Here is a 24,034-nt window from a genome sequence, read left to right on the forward strand (position 1 = left end):
CCTCTCCCCCTTCACTTCCCGCAGAAAAGCGCCGCTCGCTGGAGTTGTCCCGAGGTCCCCCGGGATGAGGGCAAGAGTACTGCAGTTCAGTCGAACCGCAGAGGCCCCTGAAGGCACTCCCAACTTCTTCGCAGTCGGAGGCTCTTGTTGCGTGGCCGGGAAGGACCGATGGGGAAGGGTGGCCGGAGAGAGGAAGCCCGGATAGGGCTGCGAGGGAACTGGTCCCCTCCGCGCTCTCCCCGACACCCGGAGACGCCCTGGAAACTTTGGGGTTCCTTCTCCTGAACACCATCCCCCCCCAACCCCCACGCCAGCTTTCCTACTCGATTGAATGCAGGTTCTGGGGAGATGGGGCTCCGTTTTAAGAAACCCGCGAGTGTCCGGAGAGGAAAGTTTGCAAAAAGTTCTTTTGTTTGATGTTCCTCTGGCTGGGGCGAGGGGGCAGACACTACGTGGAAACCCTACCGGCGGAGGCACATTCCTCGGTCCCGCGGTGGGTGAGCGGCACGCGCCCGAAAATGCCGGGGTGCGGGAGCTGGACTCCCGGTGGTGCGGCGACCCGTGCTTCCTGTGGGGCGGGGGGCAGCTCACGGGCCCTTAGGGACAGGAGGGCATTTCAGTATGGATTGCACTCGAGTGCAGCAGCGGGGCGAGGCGGGGTACTGTGACACTGCGATCGGCCTCGGGTCACCCGGCCGCTTGGAGACTGAGGCTTCCATCCCGCCATGCTTGCCCTCGTGGGACCCGGCGGGAGTACCGCGAGGCCCGGAGGAGTCTCTTCTCCGGCGGGGCCGGCTGCGGGCACCCAGCCTCCCTCCCCGGCCTCGGCCGTGGGAACTTGGTTTCTCCTCCTCTGGGTCGCGTTTCGGGGGGTTGGAGCTTGTTTCCTTAAGACGCCCAATGAGCGCCCTCTAAAGAGAACTGCCTCCTGGGCTTTCACTTGTGCTTGGCGGCCCCTACCTGGGCGTCCTGAGCTTTGTCCGCGCTCCCGTCTGCAGCCTCAGTGCGGTCCGGGGCCTCGGTTAGGGAGTGCAGCTGTTTCTGTCCCTTCCAGTTCCCCATATCTCCTCCCTTTGCCACCGAATAACTTGTCCATTTCTAATAAACTGAACCGCCTCTTCGAAGACAAATAGTGTCATCTTTAGAGGTGGTTTTGTGAATTTTCCCCCCTCGCCTTTGGCGTGTTATTTCTCCCTTCTGCCCCCACCCCAGCCCCCTTTTTTGAGTTGATGCGATTTAGGATTGGGAAACCTCTTTGGCACTGAGCAGCAGATGGGCATTTTTCATCGGTGTGGGAGCCTCTGTGTGTGCTAGCAGGTGCCCAAACGTTTAGGCGAGATTGGAGAGCAAGTAGGATTGTAAACTGAACACAGTTTACAGTAGATGAGAATTTGGGTGCTCCGGCTGTAGAATAGAACTTCGAAACTTATCAGTATTTCGCTTTGGCAAAAGATCGTTTTATCCCTTGGGATTGGTAATCTCCCAGCCAGTTATGAACTTTGGCTCTTTGCACACGGAAAGGGAGCGATTCTCTGTTTATTTCAGAAAAACAATATTGCTCGTCTTGTTGCAAAACAGGGCAAAGGGAGAACTCCATCTAAAGGTTTTCCTACCCCTCTAGGTGGTCACAAAGCACCGAGCTGATCTCCCTCTGACAGTGCTTCTTAAGGAAGCTTTTTGGCTGAACTATACCTCTCTTCTCTGGTGACACCTCTACCCCCAACTCTGTGCTTTTGGGGTTCTAATATTTCTCATTTCCAACCAGAATTGGATGCTTTCCAAGTGAGCTGTTTCACTGTGGTAGATACTGTTTTCAGTAATTGGAATATCATTCAAAAGGGTGATTAGATATTTTTAAAATGTCAACTTGAAGACTGTAGCAGAGAGTCTTTGTTAGGCAGTGAGTCAATTTTTCTCAGTAGAAGCTTTTTCAAGGCCCAGGACAGCCAATAGTCCATTTAAATTACTTTTCAGCCTCTGTTTCACATGTAGCAGCATAAATGTATGTGAAGTTGAAAGACTTCACTTTTCAACATTTAGTTATTAGAGTACATTATTTCCAGTACTTCTGATTTTAATTGGAAAACTGCAACTGTTTTCTGGGAGTTAGAAGTAGTGATCATCTGAGCTTAAAGCCTCTCATTTTTAAAAGGAAAAACATCCGCAGTTAGTGCATTCTTGAGTTTTATACTAACTTCAAGGGTGGGAAAAAAGAGGTTCTCAGCAACCAAGGCTCAAAGCTGTCTGTGGAAAGGAACTGGTGGCCCTGCCTTCCTGGACGCTGGAGACAGCAAGGCGAGCCTGGTCACGGCGATGCATTTATACCTCCCACTGGCATGCGAGAGGAAAAGACTGACAGAGTGTGGCAGTAGTGATATGCTGCTGCTTTTCTATCAATTTTTTACATGACTGTTTATCTTCAGAAATAATACATTGCAGACTGCCATAAACACGTGATTTGAACTGGAAGTATGTTTAAGAAAAGGAAGCGTTTTGAACTAGTGGAATCTTTTGCACATGCTCAGATGTGTGTAAATTAAAAGAAACCGTCAAGTCATTTGGACCCATGCATTACGTCTCCGAGTATTATGAAAGGCAGGCATTGGAAAGCTTGCATTTGAAGGAAAAATTAAATTGGAACCATATAACCTTTTGCAGTTCTTTAAAAAAAACACATTTTGGCTGCTCTAGTAATGTGGCAAGTCATACTTGCTAGGGAATCTTACAGAAATAAGGGCTCTTTCTCTGTTAGTTGGATATTAGCAGTAGGTTGATGTCACTTGAGAAGGAAAGATCTTATTAAGATCAGGCTTGTGGAAGATGGGCATCCAGAGGAATTTGAGTGCACCCTCCAACTCCTGCTTCTGGGACCTGGAACGTATAATTTTGAAGGTGCTTGCCATTTGAGGAACTGTGGACTATGATTACACACAAGGCACCTTGAATAATCATTAGTTTGGAAGGCATTTCAAAAGATCATCTAGTTTTTCTCCTGGGTAGAACTAGTTCTCAAGTCTCCTAGAAGCCCCCAGAGGCCTTACTGGCCAGCTTCAGGGGGGCCGGAGTCTCCTCAGGTTGGCAAAGCCTGAGGCTAACCAAGCCACACACAGAGCCCGGCCGGCTCTGTCATTCAGGTTTACAGGGAGTCCGGTGGCTTAACGCCACAGTGCTATCGGCATGTCAGCTGGCAGTGATCTTAGGTCATGTGAGGAATGTCATCTGAGTTTAGATTCTCACGAGATTGTCTCTCCTCCTTTGCCAAAAATCAAACCCAAAGATCTTGCCCATCGTTTTCTTCTTCCCAAGACAGAAGACCTGCTGTTCACGCCACTGTCGAGGGTACATTCTGGTATTTCAAAACCACCTGATTCTTTCATGCACCCGAAGCCAAAATAAAGTTTTAGAGAAAAGCAAGAAGTAATGAAGAAGAGCTTTCGCTGAAAACAAGCTACTCTTTTTTAGTCACCTCTGCCAGTACGAGCATCTTAATTCTAGATCTGAATCGGATTTGAATCTTGAAGTCAGGTCATCTTTGTTGACTTTCGTGACCAGTTGGCCACTGTATGCACCTACATGTTGTTCACTCCATGATATTTCTTCAGCATCTATTTGTCCTAAGTGCTCAAGATAAAGGCGTAATCAAACCAGGCAGCCAAGAAGTGTTCCCCTTCAGGTGTTTCTTCGTTGGCACCTTGCCAGCATGTGCCCCATGTCAACAGCCTTGCCATTGCCCTTCCTGGCCCAGATGCTCACCTGCTGTTTGATTTACCCCATACCACTTGGATTGTGTCTCCTTGTTATCATGGTGTGGAGTCTAAATACCTCTGCCCGATTTATGTGATGCTCCGGGATATTGCTCCTCCCTCCTTAGTCCCACCCCCCTGCGCCCATCCCCCTCCATCATGTCTCCGCCCACTCGCCTACTCATCTCACTTCTGTGAAGCTCCCTGGACATAGCCACCTCTTCAGTGTTTCTCCTTTTAAATTCTGTTGATTCAAATCCAAGCTCCAGACAGCCTTTCATGACTGATCTAGCCATTGTTTTTCTCTTTCTGTAAATAGTAAGGCAGACTGACAATCAGAATCACTGTAAGTATGTAAAAATAGAGATTTCAGGGCCTTCTAACAATCAGAAGCCTAAAGGGGGTGGGGAAATTTGTATTTTTATAAAGCATCTCAGATGATGCTAATGAATTAGCCACATTTGGGAACCACTGGTCTAGTCACACACTTTACCCCTTCTACGTGCTATTTTGTGGTAGTCCTGGGGCTCCCAGGGGTAAGAAGCTTTGTGACCCTGAGGGACCAGCGTAGAGATGGAGGGTTGGGGTGGGGGAGATGTTGGTACTTTGCCGCTTACTCCGTGTTAGGACTTGGACAAGATACTGACACTTGGAGTCACTTAAAAAAATACATATGTGCGTGTGCATATAAATTGCACCTGAGAATGCGTTTATAACAGGATTGTTGTGAGGATAAAATGAGGGAGCATGGGAGTGGTACCTGAGGCACAGAAAGTGGTTTTTTTTTTTTTTTTCCTTCTTCTTTCTTGGGCGGTTTTCTTGACTATGAAATGAGAGAGCCATATATGATATTCTTGGGGCCCCTTAGCCCTCTGATGTTTTGGACATTGGTACTATCTGAGGGGAAGGTCCTTGTTTCCACCCCTTTGACCCCTGTGGTAAACACCTGTTGATGCTCCATACTTAAGGGCAGGTGCCCATGGCTGGGGCAGTCAGGGTCAGTTGGTCCTGCTGAAGCTCCCCTTCGCTCGGGCCACTGAAGACAGTGTGGTCTGGGGTCCGCTGAATCTACCAGCTTGGGGTTGGACCTGGGTTAGTTTGGCAAGTTTTGACTCTCGACCTCAGTTTCATCAGCATTGTGGTGTCGAAGAATAAAAAGACAAATCCAGTGCCTCCCATCAGCCTACATTCCTGCTCCCTCCCGTGTCCATGTCCTTTGGCTGAGTTGAGATTCTAGCAGGTCGGAAGGAGAGGGTTACAGCAGCATCGCATGCTGAAGTGCCACTGGGTGTCTAGAATGAGGTGGCACAGGAGGTCAGGGAATGTTGGGGAGCTGTGAGTAACAGTAGGGAGGATTTTTATTTTTTAAGAGTAGGAATGCATGGAAGAATTTCTTCTCTTAGCAATTTGAGATGTGGGTCCTACTATTACAAATCTCCATTGCGTTTTGATGAGTCTGTTTCTAGGGCAACATTAGTTTTAACAATAAGGCTGAGTAGGAAAGGACACTGTTGAAATAGACTGTGTACATCTGTTTTTCTTGGGTATCACAAAGAATTGGTGGGACTAGGAGAAGGTCATTGGAGATTTCCCATTTGAATCAGCAGTGAGGCCAACTGGTACCCCAGTCGGTGATGTGAGAGTCAGGTCATGGTGTTGGACTCTAAGCTATAGAAAAATATTATTAAAGAGAAGATACGTTTTCACATTTCTCTCCTCTGTTGTTGAATCTGTTCTGTGAAAAATGTCACAAAGATGCAGTAAAATGTGTCCTTTACAACGCATGTTGATGTTTTCTTATCTTTATACAGGTATATTAAATACAAATAGTACAGATGTTTAAGGAATATGTACAATTAATAGAGTTTAGTCGCACGGTAAGAATGACACATGGAGCAAGATATACACATATTAAAGGAAAATTATTTTTTTAAAGTTATTATCAAAAAAGAGTAAGAGTTAAATATGTATTTTTGTACAATGTATTGTTAAATATAAAGACAGTGAAAATAAATGTACAGTATTGAAGGCAAAAGAGAGGCTTTGCACACATGTAATTAACAATCTTAATCCCTGTGGGACCTCAGCTTTCCCATCTATAAAATGATAAAATGAACTAGAAGAACTTTCTGTCTTTAATATTTATTTTTTTCTATATGCTTCAGGGTATGATTGGAGCAATGTTAAGATTAACCTAATCAATAAGTGATTATTGAGCTCCTGCCAAATACTTACTATTTTATTACTGGAGCAAGGAATTTATTCACATTACAGAAATGTAATGCTACTGGTAAAATGCTGGTGGTAATCAGTTAACTTGAGCTAACTATCCATCATGTACTGGGATTATATACATTGCTCTGAATATTCATGATCTAATATCTAGTGTTTTCCCATATATTTTCTGGTATAAGCCAATGTAGCAGCAAGAGCAGTTGATGTGATGGAACTCACTTTCATTCTAGAAAGAAGACAACATGACTTGTTGATGTAATCTGGAGGGCTTTTGAAGCATAAGCCACTGAGGGTCTCAGGCTTCTCATTTGGTTTCTGGCCTTGACCTTCATTTCCAGAGAGGGGCCTCTTTAACTGCCTTCCCTTTGGTTCCTTTCTATAGCAGCAGAGGCCAGCGTTAGTGCTGTGGAGACCATAGCAAGAGTTTAAATGAGCAGGCAGTATGGTACAGTGGTTCAGAGCCTGGGCACTGGAGTTAAGACTTGCTTGGGTTAGAATCCACTTACTGTGTAAACTTGGGCAAGTTTCTAAACCTCTCTGTGCTCAGTTTTCTCATCTGTAAAATGGAATATCATCACATAGGTTCTTAGGATTACATGGGGCAGAACACACTGGAGCTTTTAACACAGTGGCATCTTCCCATTCTGTGTCACATGTTAGTTACTGATACTCTGTTTTCTGCTTCCCTAAAGAGTGGGGGCTTGACACTCTATGGGCTCATCTGATAAGCTCCAGCCCAGAGGGTAGCCCGGAAACTACATGATTGAGCCTGCGTTTTCATAGCTGGGGTTCTTTCCCTGACTTGGGGAGGCCTAGCTCTACCTCGAGATATTGGGGGTATTTTTGTGTGGAGATACTGTGGGTTTGGTTCCAGACCACCACAAAAAAGCAAAGATTGCAATAAAGCGAATGTCACAGTAAAATGAGCCACATGAGTTTTTTGGTTTCCCAGTGCATATAAAAGTATGTTTATACTATACTGTATTCTGTTAAGTGTAGTGTGTTGTATCTAAAAAAATCAATGTACATTATCATAATTTAAAAATATTTTATTGCTAAAAATGCTAACCATCATCTGAGCCTTCAGCGAATTGTAATCTTTTTGCCAGTGGAGGGTCTTGCCTGGATGTTGGTGGCTGCTGACCGATCAGGGTGGTGGTTACTGAAGGATGGGGTGACTGTGGGAATTTCTTAAAATAAGACAACAGTGAAGTTTGCCACATAGGTTGACTCTTCCTTTCACAATTTCTCTGTAGTATTTGGTGCTGTATGATAATTTTACCCACAGTAGAACGTCTTTCAGAACTGGAGTCAATCCTGTCATACCCTGGTGCTGCTGTATCAATTTGGTTTATGTCATATTCTAAATCCTTTGTTGTCATTTCAACGATCTTCACCGGGAGTAGATTCTATCTCAAGAAACCACTTTCTTTGCTCATCCATAAGAAGCAACTCCTCATCCATTCACGTTTTATCATGAGAGTGCAGCAATTCATTCATATCGTCAGGTTCCACTTCTAATTCTAGTTCTCTTGCTATTTCCACCACATCTGCAGTTACTTCCTCCACTGAAGTCTGGAACCCCTCAAAGTCATCCCCTCAAAGGGTTGGAATCAACTTCTTCCAAACTCCTGTGACTGTTGATATTTTAACAAATGTTCTTAATGGCATCTAGAATGGTGAATCCATTCCAGAAAGTTTTCAATGTGCTTTGTCCAGATCTGTCAGAGGAATCACTGTCTATGGCCCTACAAAATGTGTTTTTTAAATAGTAAGACGTGAAAGTTGAAATGATCCATGGGCTGCAAAATGGATGTTGTACTTGTAGGCGTGAAAAGAACATTACTCTCTTTGTACATCTCCATCAGAGCTCTTGGGTGACCAGGTGCATTGTCACTGAACAGTAATATTTTGAAAGGAATCTTTTTTTTCTGAGCAGTAGGTCTCAACAGTGGGCTTAAGATTAAGTAAACCATGTTGTAAACAGATGTGCTGTCATCCAGGCTTTGTTATTCCGTTTACAGAGCACAGGCAGAGTAGATTTAACATAATTCTTAAGGGCCGTAGGATTTTCTGAATGGTGGATGAGCATTGGCTTCAGCCTTACGTCACCAGCAGCATTAACCCCTAACAAGGGAGTCAGCCTATCCTTTGAAGCTTTGAAACCAGGCATTGACTTCTCCTCTGTAGCTGTGAGAGTCCTAGAAGCATCTTCTTCCAATAGAAGGCTGTTTCATCTACATGGAAAATCGGTTGTTTAGTGTAGCCACCTTCATGAATTATCTTAGTTAGATCTTCTGGATAACTTGCTGCAGCTTCTACATCAGCATTTGCTGCTTCATTTTGCATATTTATATTTTGGGAATGGCTTCTTTTCTTAAACCTCAGGAACCAACCTCTGCTAGCTTCAAACTTTTCTTCTGCGGCTTCCTCACCTTTCTCAGCCTTCGTAGACTTGAAGAGAGTCAGGGCCTTGCTCTGGATTAAACTTTGGCTTAAGGGAATGTTGTGTCTGGTTTGATCTTCTAACCAGACCATTAAACTTTCTCCATATCAGCAATAAGGCTGTTTTGCTTTGTTATCATTTGTGTGTTCACCTGAGTAGCACTTTCATTTCCTTTAAGAACTTTTCCTTTGCTTTCACCACTTGGCTGTTTGGCACAAGAGGCCTAGCTTTCGGCCTCTCTTGGCCTTTGAGATGCCTTCCTCACTAAGCTTAATCATGTCTAGCCTTTGATTTAAAGTGAGAGACTCTTTCTTTCACTTGAACATGTAGAGGCCACTGTAGGGTTATTAATTGGCCTAATTTCTATATTGTTGTATCTCAGGGAATAGGGGGGCCCGAGGAGAGGGAGAGAGATGGGAAACTGCTCCGTGGAGCAGTCAGAATACATCCAACTGTTATTAAGTTTGTTGTTTCATATGGCCGAGGTTTGTCCCCAAAACAATTATAACAGTAACATCAAAGATCACTGATCACAGATCACCATAACAAATATATTTATAATGAAAAAGTTTGAATATTGTGAGAATTACCAAAATGTGACACAGAGACACAAAGTGAGCAAAAGCTGGCAGAAAACTGGCACCGATAGACTTGCGAGACACAGGGTTGCTGCAAACCTTTAATTTAAAAAAAAATGCTGTATCTTTGAAGCACAATAAAACAAAGTATGCCTGTACTCACCCTTTTCTCTAAATGTGTGTGATGTGAAAGAATACGTCATCGATTATTTCTGGCCCATGAAAAGTTTCTCCAGTAATTTTATCTCTACAAATCTCTCCAAAGGAAATAATTGTAGCTGGGTAAATGTATTTATTGAAGCCTTACCTATAATAGTTAAAAAAATGGAAACAACCTACGTGTATAATACTAGAAGAATGGTTAAATAAAAGATTCTAAATTATACATTAAATATCATACAACCATTAAAAATGTATTGGAAGAATGTTTATAACTTGGAAACTTTTTGTAATAGAAAAAGAAGTCAGATATAAAACTATGTGTAGACAACATTGTAAATCAACTATACTTTAATAAAAATACTATGTATAGTAAAACCCTGGTTATATTGAATAAATTGAAATATAACTACACATATATGTATATACTATGTATTTATGTATCCACAAACCTGTGCATTGATGAAATTGCATAGAACTAAATACACACAGACGCAAACACAAATGAGCACAGATAAAACTGGGGAAATCTGAATAAGATTGGTCAATTGTATCAATGTCAGTATCCTTATTTTGATATTTATAAAATGTTACCATTGGGGTAAACTGGGTAAAGGGTACAAGAGAAGTCTCTGTGTTATTCTTACAACTGCATGTGAATCTACAATTATCTCAACAAAAAATTCCATTAAAAAAAATGGCACTAGGGGACTTCTCTAGCAGTCCAGTGGTTGAGACTTTGCCTTCCAATGCAGGGGGTGTGGGTTCAATCCCTGGTCAGCGAGCTAAGATCCCACATGCCTCAGACCAAAAAAGCCAAAACATAAAACAGAAACAACATTGTAACAAAAATTCAATAAAGGCTTTAAAAAAAATGGTCCACATCAGAAAAAAAAAAACCTTAAAAAAAATGGCACCAGACCCAGATGGTTTTACAAATAAGTTTTGCTGATCCTTCAAGGAACAGATACTTGTTCCAAAGCTTAGAGAATGACAGAAGATTTCATGAGGTTGGCATTATTCTGTGTCAAAACCAGACAAGGAAAGCACAAGAAAACAAATCTTTAGCCCAGTTTCACTTGTGATCATAGATGCCCAAATTTTATTTTATTTATTTATTTTTTAAACATCTTTATTGGAGTATAATTGCTTTACAATGGTGTGTTAGTTTCTGCTTTATAACAAAGTGAATCAGCTATACATATACATATATCCCTATATCTCCTACCCCTTGCATCTCCCTCCCACCCTCCCTATCCCACAATTTTAAATAGAATGTTATCAAACCGAGTACAGCAGCTTATTAAAAGAATAACGGTGAGTTCAAGTAGGGTTTATCCAAGGAATGCTTCAGCATCAGAAAGCAATGCAATTATTAACAGTTTAAGGGAGATAACAGTATGGTCATCTCAACAGATTCAGAAAAGCATCTGATAAAAATTTACAAAAATGTTCATATAAAGGTCTAATATCTGGTTAACTGAAGGCTTACTGTATTAGGGTTAGTACATCTGTGCTGAAGACTCAATACATTTGACATGTTTAGGAACCAAAAAGCCACTGTGTACTGAGTTGTTAGGCAACAGCCACTGCATGGATGACAGGTGTGTGACAGTGCAGTAAATTATGGGTCATAACATATATAGATCCTAATTCACATGAAGTCATAGTTCTAGCGTTGTCATGTTTCACTTGTGTGCCCTCCCAAATTAAGATAACACAGGAGATGATATTGAAGAGTATGATGATGAGTCAGGTATGCTGTAGTTCAGTTTCTGGTATTACCACCTAAAAGCCACATGACCTTGGGGAAGTTTCTTATCATCTCTGAGCTCGTTTTTCTCAGTGTAAAATTGGGAATTATAATATTTTGCTTTTGGGTTAATTTTGAAGATTAGCCTCAATAATGACTGAAAACTTCTAACAAAAACCCTGACCCAAAGTAGGTGTTATAAACTCATTTGATCCTCTTTCCTTTCAGCTTTAAGTTTCGTGATTCCCGAGTATATTATATATGCACAAATATGTATGCATGTTTCTTATTTCTTGCTTTCATTCTGACCCTTGGCACCAAGGGACATATATTTTCACACATTTATGATCAGTTTATTTTTCACCAAGCAGGTTGTGATGCTGAATTATATTTTTTCTTTCCTGCATCATCCGTTTTCTGGATTACATTCAAGTAAAGCTCAAAATAGACTTGCATACGGGTTGGAAATTTAGTTGAGATTTCAAAAATCTAACATAGTACTTGGGATTATAATTGTAAAATGCTTAAAGGAGGTCTTATAAACACTGATTTATCTGTTAGGTTTACTAATGAATTAAAATCTTAACTTCATTTATGTCTCACCTCTGAACTCATTTAGATAAGAGTACAGAGTATTTTGGTTTGAGTATTTTGTTTATTTTTGCGTTGATTAGATTTTGTAATTGTCCTGATTAGTTATTGGATGAAGGTTCATATTTCGTAAGTCAGTTAATAGTTAACTCATGTTACTGCACATCAAACAAGGGCAAAGCTCTTGTCTTGCAGGGTAAAAAGAAATGACATGATACCTACCTCCAAGTAACTATTATCTACCTTTTGATTGTTTAGGGTAATTGCACCTGGGTTGAGCCCATATTTAACATATGCGTTCTTTGTAAACTATGGATCAGTTTGTTTTTGTCTGAATCTAGTTAGACATATCTAGCAATCAAAACTGCATAAGAACTACAATTGAGAAGGATAAGAAGAACCCCTTGTAGAAGAGAAGTTACTGCTTTCCTAGAAAAAAGCCTTCCCTGAAGTGTCACAGTATGCTAGAGAGAAACCAGAATTAGACACTGGATTTTCATACTTTTTAGTTTTCCTCCACCTGCTCTGCAAGCAAAGACTTCCGAATATTAAAATGTATGAAAGATACAAAGAGCAAGAAATTGTTTAGAACCTGAATAGGCTATTGATATTTATATCAGGGGAGAAAGAAATCTTACATTTCATCCAGTTTAATTCTCCGTACTTTATAAGCTTTGGACTCTTAAAGGGGAGAGCTAGACGTTATACTATGTGTTCAGTGGATCAAATAGTCTTAGCTGATGAATGAAAGAGGTATACAAGTGTTGGGATGATTTTCACTGTGTTCTTTTGGATTCTGCCTTTTCAGTATGTAACAATGGGTTTTGGAGCTAGAATTGACTTGTCCAAGATCACATAGTTAGTGGTGGAGTTACAAGTTGGGCCCAGGCTATCTAATTTGTTGCTGTTTTCTTCTTACCATAACACATTCCCTTTTTGGCTCCTTCCTCTCCCTTATTCCCTACACTAATGATTAGCACCTAATACACTTACTTCTGCCACATGTTTGATAAATAAATGAAATTGCAAGTGGAACATACATTATATGTTATATACTCTGCATCAGTGTGTTTTGTGCAAAGTGAATATTTAAAGTGATGTTGAGATAATTTCAGAATTTCCAGCAAAAAACGTGCTCCCGCTAACTTCTTTATTGTCTGTGAACCTTTTGGCTGATTAGGGGAGGAGGGCTGAGAGCACTAGGATATGGAAGACCCAGAGAGAGAAAGACTTGAAGTCAAGTTGATTTGTAAATCTTGGGAAGATTGTGGAGACTTGCAGGCAGAAAAGGAGATAAAAACTTCATGGAGATAAGAATCAAAACTGGAAGCAAAATCCTCATGAATTACTACCACATTTTATGTAGGTAGCAAACTGCTGTTGTAGGTTGAGGGGAGAAGAACATTCTTTGGATTTTTATACTAAAATTATGTCAGAGCCTTCAGGGAAAAATGTCTGTGGAACGGAGGGCCCAGGTAGAAGCACTTTTTGCCAGCATTGGATGATCTTCTAACATTTTTCTCTTGAGTACTGATGTAAATCTTAGTGTAATAACATGAATATATTTGAGTCCTAGTTTTTCAGAAAATAAGTCTGTGAGATGATATTTTTAAGAATTGAATTTTGTTAAAAGACAATAACATGAGAAATTACTATAGTGATCTCCTACTGTGTGCTTAGAACTATGGTAGGCATTTCCCATTTATTGTTTTTTTTTTTTTTGCGGTACGCAGGCCTCTCACTGTTGTGGCCTCTCCCGTTGCGGAGCACAGGCTCCGGACGCACAGGGTCAGGGCTCACGGGCTCAGCCGCTCCGTGGCATGTGGGATCTTCCCAAACCAGGGCACGAACCCGTGCCCCCTGCATCGGCAGGCGGACTCTCAACCACTGCACCACCAGGGAAGCCCTCCCATTTATTATTGCCTATAATTGTCTCACAACTGCTAGGCGGTATTACTTGCCATGGCTGTATTTTAGGTGACAGAACAGAAGTCAGATCCTCAGTTTTTCTAGCTTTAAATAGCCCTGGCTTGATACTGTAATCTTTCAAAAGAGCAGTGAGAGTGTTTAAATGTATAATCACTTTTTAAAGCAGTCTGATGGGTGCAGCCCCCATTCGTGATGGGTCAGACCCTTCATTTGCATTGTTGGGCTAATATTCTAGGTCACCCATTTCCTGATTTCTTTACCAACACTTAGCACCTTACCTCAAAGGCTTCTCTCCACAAGCTTCTGTCTGTGGAGAGAATGGGAGAACTGAGTGTAGAATGAATAGGAATCTCTTTAAATACCAGATCTGCTGGTGTCTGGCTGTATGGCTTTCAGCAGGTTACTTAGTCTCTCTGGGCCTTAGTTTTCTCATCTGTGAAAAGAAGGTGAGTCACGTAGCAGCTCTTCGAGATGCTATGAGGATTAGAGTTCCTGCATTTAGGAAAGTGCCTGGTGCAGAATAGGCACTAGTCTTCTGTTGACGCTAATTGAAATGGATGGCTAATTAGGTGTGCTGATCAAAGAAGAAAGCATCCTCTTTTGAGGTTTTGAAACTGAGACAGAGAAGAATGATGGTGCCACTGACCAGATGGGAAAGACAAAAGGAGAGGCTGAATGTTTTTCTTTCTTTCTTTTTTTTTTTTTTGTGGCTGTTGTTTTTCGGTGAAAAGAGGTGGTGTTTTGCCTCTTCAGCTCTTGTTCTCATCTGGAGAGTGAAGAGCAGGTTCTAGGCCAGTGGTTCGCAGCTTTTCCTGCATGTTAAACTCATTCCGGGAGCTTTTCAAAGCTCTCTGTACCTGGAGCCCCACCCTGAACCAATTAAACCAGAATCTCTGGGGATGGGGCCCAGCCAGCTGGAAAGCTCCCCAGGTGATTCTAACTTCTAGAAGATTTGAGAAGAGAACTGTTCTGCATGCTTTTGTGGTCTCCTCCAGCTCCGGAGGAAGTCGGGCACGCAAGATTTTGTCTTCTTAAACCATGCTCTCCACTGCCTGTGACCCAGCCACGTGGAATACGGTGGCTTCCCAGGACAGTTCTGCTGCTTGGCACAGTCTACGCTGTGTAGAATTGGGAAGTGCTCGCTCCGTCTGAGCTTTTTCCTCTTCTACCCTTCTCTTCAACATCTCTTTCTTTCTCTTGGGTTATACTCTATACTCTTCTGATAATTATGTTGGTGGATTAGGATGCCATTTGACAGCTCTTTAGACAGAAGATTATACATGTATAAATGAAATTTATCTAAGGATGTCTTTAAAAATTGGAAATATTTCCCTTGCCTTTTGAACACTCCTTGGTGGAACAAAGGATGCCTGTCCTCTTGGCCTGGTTGCAGAAAAGCATGTTTGGTCAGCTTATTAGATTTGCCTGAGTTCACGCTTTGAGCAGAGAGATGGTGTGTTTTACTGATTGAAAATGTATTCTAGGGCTTGTCTGAATGCACTGGTCATGTATAAACCGAGCACACGTGTCTTAATGATGGCCCTTCTATTGTAACTGCACTTCGGCTACTTGAACCTGGTTCAAGTCAAATTAATTCCATGGAAATAGACTGTTTCCGGTTGAAGTTGGGAAGAGAGAGTGCTTTAGGCTGTCCTGTGAATAAGACATCTGCGCTGTCTTTAGTTCTTTCTTAAGTAAAAAAGCAGCAGCCCATTATCTAATCTATTCATAGTTTACTTTGTTCAGATATCTAATTTGGGAGCATGTTTGCCCTCACGCAACTCTGAACACAATTTTCCATCCCTTGAATGAAAGAGGATCTCTTTAATTGACTCAGGGGGAAAAGAACCTTGTTTAAGAATTCTGGAGTTCTCAAAGCTTTTAAAAACAGCTCTTCAGGATAACATTAAAATGCTGACCCTTTAGAAACTACCACTCAACATGTATCTGTCCTGCAATACAGATGGAAGAAGTATTATTCTGAGCAAGCTGTTAAAGTGAGCCATTTGCTATGATTCATAGGCTTTTAAACCCAATGAGTCTGTAATATCCAGAAGAAAAGTTATCGTTACTGTTTATTATTTTGTCAACAATAGGGTTAAATCTGTCTTTACAAAGTATTAAGCATGCACAGAGACTAGTCTTACAAATCAAGGAAGTGGAAATGTGAATTCTACTCCCCTCCCCCAGTGTATCCCCTGATAGATGTTCCGGAGCATTAATAGAATAAAATTGGCAGATAAAGGCATTCGTTCTCAGTGGAAATTGAGGTCTGTTGCAGGAGTCATTAACTCTCGCTTTTGACCAGCGGTTCTTAAAGTGTGGATGGATCGCGGCATCTGTATCACCTAGGATCTTGTTAGAAATGTGGGTTCTGGGCCATACTCCAGTCCAACCAAGTCAGAAATCTGGGGATGGGGCCCAGCAATCTGTGTTTTTAAAAGCGCTTCGGGTGATTTTTGTGGCATGCTAGAGTTTGAGAACTACTGAGAAATGGTTCTCATACCTGACGGTACAGGCACCACTAAAGGAGGGCCCCTAGTGGTGGGGCCCAGACACCAGTGTTTTGTTTTGTTCTTTTAAAGCTGCCTTGGTGATTCTACCGTGCAGGCAGGCTTGTAGACCACTGCTTTAGGGCGCTAAACGTGGGCAAAATGTGGGCACTGTACCAGCAGCCTGAGCATCACCTGGGAGCTCATTAGAAATATAGAATCCCAAACCCCATCTGAGACTGCTGACTTCTAATTTGCATTTTAGCGAGACTCTCAGTGACTCATAGCCACGTTATAGTTGGTAGAACACTACTTTATAGAAATAGTGAGTTTCCTTTAAAGAAGTCAGTCCCTAGAATGCCCTTAATTTACAGTTTTGAGGGGAGGCAGAATAGCTGCTTTGGCTTCTGTCTGATGTTGACTCAGGGAAGCAGGCACTGATGAGGAAGCAAGGGATGGCTCGATAGCTACTGCTTAGGAGATCCTGGGACCACTAGGTGTAACAGTAGCCCATAAGCCATCATCATTTAAGCAGTCAAGACACTCCCAGGTGCAAGCAACAAAACTCCCAACTCAGATTGGCATAAGAAATAAAAAGAAACATTTTGGCTAAGATAATGGCGAAGTCCGGGAGTAGTTTTGTCTTCAGGCTGGGCTGCATCAAGAGGCTTAAATATCAGGTCTTGGGTTTTACATGGCTTTCAGTGCAACTTTCCTTTCTTAGGTTTACTCCCAGGACTTCTGCTAATTAAGGCAACAGCTCAGCTGTTGTTAAAAAGAGATTTTCCCCAAATACAGTGGCTTAAAATAGCTCTTTTATTTCCCTTCAACATAACAGTCCAAAGACAGAGCTGGTGGGGTGGATTTACCATGTTCGCGTTCAGCTCTTATCTGGGCTCCAAGGTGGCTGCTTCATTGTTCCCATCTCCCAGCCACAGGAGGAAGAGTCAAAGGGTGGACGTGCACATTCCTCCTTCGGCCACAGCCTGGAATTGTAGCGTCACTTCCACTTACATCCCATTGGTCAGAGTATAGTCATGGCTACACAAGATGCAGTGCAGGTTGGGAAATGTCTCTACGTGGGCAGCCACGTGCCTAGTAAGAATCTGGAGAGGTAGTATTACTAAAGAAGGGACGATTTTGGATATTGATGACAACCAGGAGAAACCACTCCCCTTGTGGTGGCAAGATGGGGTATGGCACCTTCAGGTTAGCAAACAGCCCGTCTTCTCAGCAGTTGTGGTAGAAAGAGCTTCTCTTTCCCAGTTATTCTAGTAAGAATCCGAAAATAGCTTGTCATTAACTCTTTTTTTAAAAAATATGAATGTATTTATTTATTTATTTGGCTGTGTTGTGTCTTCCTTGTTGCTGTGCACGGGCTTCCTCTAGTTGCAGAGAGCGGGGGCTTCTCTTTGTTGTGGTGCACAGGCTTCTCACGGCGGTGGCTTCTCGTTGCAGAGCACGGGCTCTAGAACACAGGCTCAGTAGTTGCGGCACATGGGCTTAATTGCTCCGCGGCATGCGGGATCTTCCCAGACCAGGTCTCGAACGAGTGTCCCCTGCATTGGCAGGCGGCTTCTTAACCACTGTGCCACCAGGGAAGTCCCATCATTGACTCTTGATTGGATTGACCGACTGCCTCTGGCCTGGGTCATATGCATCATCCCTGGAACTACAAGTGGAGGAAGAGCCTGAATTCCCTTGGACGTGATAGGAAAGGATTGGCTCCCCAGATAAGAATGGAGTGACTGTTACCTGAGGGAGGAGGATGAATGCTGTCAAAATGGGACACCTTTTTTTCCCTTCACCTGTGCTCTGGCTCTTACTACAGTAACTTTTCTCTCCTCTTTCAAGGCTGACCTTCACCTTTCCTGATTTTGCCAGGTTAAGATATTTGACACACACAACAGTTTGCCTTGGGGCTTACACTCCTGATGACCATATCTTTGAAGTAGGTTCATATCTTGGAAGGGGGGTCATATCTTGGAAGGGGGGGGTCAAAACTGGGAAGGGGGTCATAGCTTGGAAGTGGAGGTCATAACTTGGATGTGGGTTCAGGCATTGCCCTTTGTCCAGGTAAAAACTCCAGTATCCATCTATTTAGTGACAAATTAAATAGCAGGCATAGTATACAGTGAGCTTACTCTTTAAACTGGCATTTGGACCTAGACAAGAAAGGGAAGTGGAGAACTTGAGGGTGCTAAAGCCGTGGGTGGGGGAGTATTTACTGTCAACTTAGTCGTGTATGGAATATTTGAAGATTATTGGCATATTAGATAAAAGGCATTTAAAAATAAATATTTTGATGAGTTTAATAAACATAAGAGACTGCAGCAATGTACTTTTGATGTCTTATTTTAATGATTGGTAAATATTGGTAAAGGAAAAGATAAATTTGTTTATCTTTGACTGATTGGTAAACTTTTTAAAAAATATTCTAAATGAAATGGTTTGCATCTTTAACTGCAAAAGATTGTATAAATAGAGGCCATCATCAAACAGTGATGAGTGTTATAAAAATGATGAATTGTGCTGTGTTTACCTCTCATTCTCAAGGTTTTGTTTCCTTTAATATATATATATATTTTTTTTTTCTAAATAACCTACTCATTGCATAGAAGATTTGAGGTGATTTCCAAGACTGCAAACTTTTCCACAAACTTTAGAAGAAATGATATGTGGTTGAATTATATGAAACAGGAGCATTTTAAAAGCATACCATGTTAAAAAAATTGTAACAGTTAAATGATATAAAAATAATGCATAAAACATGCTATTTCCAAGCCTCTCAACTGAATGCTTATTGCTTATTGCATTATTGTCCTTTTTAATAAAAATGTGGATTGCAGGCACATCTGATGTAAATGAATTAAAATTTCATTTGCCCAGAACTTTGTGTATTGCGTTAATAAGATTTACCCAAAACACTATTGTTGGTTTAATAAATATTAAGAGATACCTCCTGGTGTTTGCCATTTTTCTCCCTGGGCATTAACTACTCTTGTGAGTCTTTACCAAACTGCTTTTGTTGTTTTGTGCCTTGATGTATAAATAGAGACAGAAAACCTAGAAGATTCAAACCAGTTCCATACCATAAACTATTCGCAGATGTGTTTAGTATTCATTCAGGAAAGCCTTTTAATCTATTTCATATAAAACTACTTTATTTTAGCCTCTACATGTGCAAGAGCTTATGTTTATTTTACTGGAAATTTAAAAAACAAAAATAACAGCATTTTCTGGAAAGCATCATCATCTAACAAGCACTGGGAAGATATAATGTGATGACTTACATCTGCCCCTTTGCCTTCTTGGATCTTATATTCTTTTGGACAATTAGGAATGAAAGGGGTGGTAGCTTCCAAAGAGACAGATTTTGATTGAATAAAAGGAAGTCCTTTCTAAAAGGCAGGCAGGGATGGAATAGACCACTTCAGAAGTAGTGAGGGCCCCAGCCTGGAGGTAAGTAAGCATGTGCTTGGATGGCCTTTTGGGACTTTCAGAGGAGATTCAAAGCATTAGCTGGCTGGGAGATGAGCTGACCTGTATAGTTTCCTTCTAACTTTAGATTCTATTGTTCTTAAAATATTTTCAAGTTAAACGCCGAACAACTTAAAATATATTTTATTTCCTGATACCTTGGTCTTAGACTAGACATCATTTGTTGCCTTAGTTGAAGGAGTATGGCACTCTAGGGCCAATTTTCTGTTAAACTGTTGGCAAGATGTCTATTTGCCAACTTGAGGGGACAAGTAACTATTGAAATTTGCCATTGCCTCAAACTTCAAGTGACCCTGACAGGTACTTAAATCAGGCAGAATGGCCAGCTTGGCTGTCTGATGTGAGCCAGAGAGGTGTGGACCTGGGAGATGAGGCAAACTCAAGTCAACAGCAAGGGACCAGGACTTGAGGGCAGCGGAAGAGTCTTCAAAGGAGGAGAGGCAGATGGTCTCCAAGCCAGCACGAAGAGTATCAGGCAAAGAGGCCACTGTCCCAGGCTGTCAGGGATGTGGAAGGTAGGCTTAGCCTCCCAAGCATTCATTGCCCCATCACTTTGTGACATGAACCAAGTACCTCTTCTTCGACTGAATGAGATGGTCATGCTGTGTCACGCTCACCCATGACCCATGGGTGATAGCACAAAGCTTTCCTTATGAGGCTTAAGCAACCACTGTGAAAAACACCACTGAAACAAATGATGGGCAAAAGACCTCTAGGTTAGGAACCATTTCTCTACCTCTTTACTCTCGTCCAAATAGCACCCCCTTCATGTTTACTTCTTTATTCTGCATGAAGCAAGAGAATGCTGGCCAGGTAGCCAGAAGACTTGGGTTCTTATAAGCTGGCCTTTTTCTGCCAGGAACCAGCAGTGACCTCTGGCACATCACTCAACCTCTTTTGTCTCATTTTCCCCATGTGTAAAACCTGCTGATCACTGCCACCAAATGTGCTATGGTTCTATAATGGCTGCACTCTTTTTTTTTTTTTTTAAGGAAATATTTTTTTTCTCTTTTCTACCTATTGCCTTGAAATGAAGTTTTTAAAATTCCAGTCCACATTTTAACATTTTGCTCTATTCTCTTCCCCTTTGTCAGCCAAGTGAATTGGTTACAGTTGTCATTTAGAATGCTATAATCTTTCATGACTAACCATTTCCTCTCAGGGATGCCACTCCATCTAGCTGTTATAGCTCAGATTTCTTCCTCCCAGATAGGAGGATGGAGGTTGCCTCTGAGTATGGGAAATAGAAGCTGGAGTAGGAGGCGAAGTTCTCACAGTAGGGAGAATGTTCTCCACCTGTTAGAGACAGGAAACAACTGGGGTGTGAAGGCCAGCTGTCCTTGTTCTGTGGATGGCAATTTCCAGCAGATTTTTTCCCCTCATTTTGGTGCTCTGAACATTACACACTAGATATACAGTTTCTTTGTCCTGGAATCTAATAGTTCTGTTAAAAACTGTGCAAGTGACTGAACTCTAGAAAGATACTGAGACTTTGAGTAGCTCAAGCATGGTATTCTGGGGGTCCCAAGGAGTGACTGAACCTCCTCTTCTAAAGGTGAGCATTTCACCGAGCATGATTTATCCACAGACTTTCAAATTTGACTATCTCCCAAATGCCTATGAAATTGATGGCAAGTATTAGTATGAAAAATGCTGCCCAACTGTGATCACGACTGGCCCCACCGATTTACAGCTCATTAGCTCCAGGACTGCCCAGAGGAGGCTTTCCAGGTGGATGGGTCTCCTTGTCTAAAGTGCTGTCCTCACAGTGCCTGGATTAGAATCATCTTGGGGGAGGGAAAGGGGGGTTTGTTAAAAATGCACGTTCTTGGTTCCCACCCTTGACTCTGCGTTTTAATGTCTAAACACACTGAAGTTACAGAATGAACTGCTTTTGGCCGAAAAACTAGAAGGCTTGGAAGGACATTCTGTGGACCCCACCTCTATGCTAATAACCTTTTTGGTGTTTTTAGTTCTGGTCTGAGGTCCTCTACAAAATGCAAAATTTGACACTGAGCTCAGGATCAAAACATACCTTGCATTGTCGGGAAATTATTTAGTTATTAAAAAAATAGTTTATTTGGCTGTGCAATAGGATCACTGGCAAACAGTCTTTCTTTTATGATCCTTGCAGTTGATGTACATACATATATAGAATTTAATAGCTTTCTTAAGCTATAACTCACATACCACAAAGTCACCCATTTAACGTGTACAGTTTAGTGATTTTAGTATTTTCACAGTTGTGCAAACTTTGCCCCAATTTGATTTTAGAACATTTTCATCACCTCCAAAGGAAACCCTCTACCCATCAACAGTGACCTCTCGTGCCATCCCCACCAACTCCTAGGTAACCATTAATCTACCTTCTGTCTTTATAGATTGTCTCTATAGATTTGTCTATTCTGGACATTTTGTGTAAGTGAAGTCATATAATATGTGGTCTTTTGTGACCAGTTTTTTTCACTTAGCATAAACTTTTCAAGGTTCATCCATATTGGTGCCTGGATGAGTACTGCATTTCTCTTTTTTTGCTGAATAATATTCTGTTGTATGGAGGTACCAAATTTTGTTTACCCATTCATCAGTTGATGGACATCTGGGTTGTTTCAACTTTTGGGCAATTATGAACAATGCTGTTTCGAAAATTCTTGTATAGGTTTATGTGTGGACATGTGGTTTTGTTTCCCTTGGCCGTATACCTAGGCGTGGAATTGCTGGGTCATATAGTAACTCTGTTTAACATTTTGAGGAACTGCCAAACTGTTTTCCAAAGTGGCTGGCATATTTTACATTCCCACCAGCGGTGCACAAGGGTTCTCTGCATCTTTGCTAATACTTGTTGTTTTCTGTCCTTTTTGATCATAGTCATTCTAGTGGGGGTGATATGGTACCTCATTGTAGTTTTGCATTTAATGACTAACGATGTCGATCGAACATTGTTTGTGTTCCTATTAGCCACTTGTATTTCCTCTTTGTAGTGATGTCTGTTTAAATCCTTTGCCCATTTAAAAATTGGGTTATTTGTCTTATTGCTGAGTTTCGAGAGTTCTTTAGATGTTCTTAATGCAAGTCCTTTATCAGATATTCAGTTTGTAAATATTTTCTCCCATTCTGTGGATTGTCTTTTCATCCTCTTGGTAGTATACTTTGAAGCACAGAAGTATTAATTTTTATTAAGTCCTGTTTATCTAATTTTTCATTTGTTGCTTTTGGTGTCATATGTAAGGAACTGTTTCTTCACTGAAGGTTGCAAAGCTTTACTACTATGTGTTCTAATAGTTTTATGATTTTAGCTCTTACGTTTAGGTTTGTAATCCATTTTGAGTCAATTATTAATTTTTGCATGTGTTGTGGAGTAGGGGTACAACATTTTTTGCATGTGGTCTCTAGTTGGTTCGACACATTTTATTAAAAAGACTATTCTTTCCCCCATTGAATTGTCTTGGCACCGTTGTCCAAAATCAGTTGACCATAAATGTAAGGCTTTATTTTTGAACTCTTTATTCCATTTATCTGTATGATCTATAAGTACTATATGTACATATTTATGTACATAAATATGTGTGTGTCTCTCTCTATAGACACACATATGGAAGGGAATCTTCAAACAAACTTGGTTGTGATTGATGTCTTTCCTTTGGCTTTAATTTAGGTGGTTAGGAAATGGGATGAATTAAAAAGTAGGAATGTAAGACATTAACTATATCAGGAGACTTGGCCATGAGGTCCCTCAAGCCTCGTTGAGCCCACTTGCCAGGGATACAAAGGGTAGGTAGCAGAGTGGTCGGATTGCTGTTAGTTTTTATTCTGTTTTTCTCCCTTCTGAAATGGAATGCATTTCTGAATGTTTGGAGTGGAGCACATTTTAGGTCTGTGGTGCCTGGCTTAGCCTTGCCAGTAAAAACTTGGTTAGGTGACCTTCCTGAGCTCTGACTGCCTCTACCTACCCTGCCTACAGTTCTGAGCTGGGTTTCTTCAGCTGTGAAATGAAGGAGCTTGAGTAGATTCTGATGCTTCTCGCCAAGTCAGCTTGAAATTGTGTGATATTTGTGCCTGGCCACCCTTTAAAAAATGGTACGTTTGGGCTTCCCTGGTGGCGCAGTGGTTGAGAATCCGCCTGCCGATGCAGGGGACACAGGTTCGTGCCCCGGTCTGGGAAGATCCCACATACCACGGAGCAGCTGGGCCCGTGAGCCATGGCCGCTGAGCTTGTGCATCCGGAGCCTGCACTCCGCAAAGGGAGAGGCCACAACAGTGAGAGGCCCACGTACCAAAAAAAAAAAAAATGGTACGTTTTACCATTGTCGCCTAGACACATAATTGAAAGAGTAAAGACGTGTCCTACTAATGTTCTCTATTGGTGATTCTGGTGAGAAGAGGCTGGGAAGCACATAAATGGTGGGATTGAAGTGATCAGTTCTCTTAGTTTAATGGTATAAAAAGCCTAGTCGTGTGCTTTCATAATACTTCTTGGTTATTTTAATTTTTAACGATAAAATGCATGACATAGAAAAAGGAAAAAACAAAATTGTGCTGTGACACTGTGTACTTCTGCCTTGTGGATATAGTTAGAGAGACTGCCTTACCTTGAGAGCAGTTAACTT

The 24,034-nt window shown here is 41.7% G+C and overlaps 1 protein-coding gene across 1 annotated transcript in view; it reads left to right on the top strand.

The window, feature by feature from the left end:
• Positions 1 to 24,034, top strand: part of SDC2 (syndecan 2) — a 112,560-nt gene that overhangs the window by 848 nt on the left and 87,678 nt on the right. The gene's annotated exons all lie outside the window — the stretch shown is intronic.

The sequence above is a fragment of the Kogia breviceps genome, chromosome 17 (genome assembly GCF_026419965.1).
Source record: "Kogia breviceps isolate mKogBre1 chromosome 17, mKogBre1 haplotype 1, whole genome shotgun sequence".
Taxonomy (NCBI): domain Eukaryota; kingdom Metazoa; phylum Chordata; class Mammalia; order Artiodactyla; family Physeteridae; genus Kogia; species Kogia breviceps.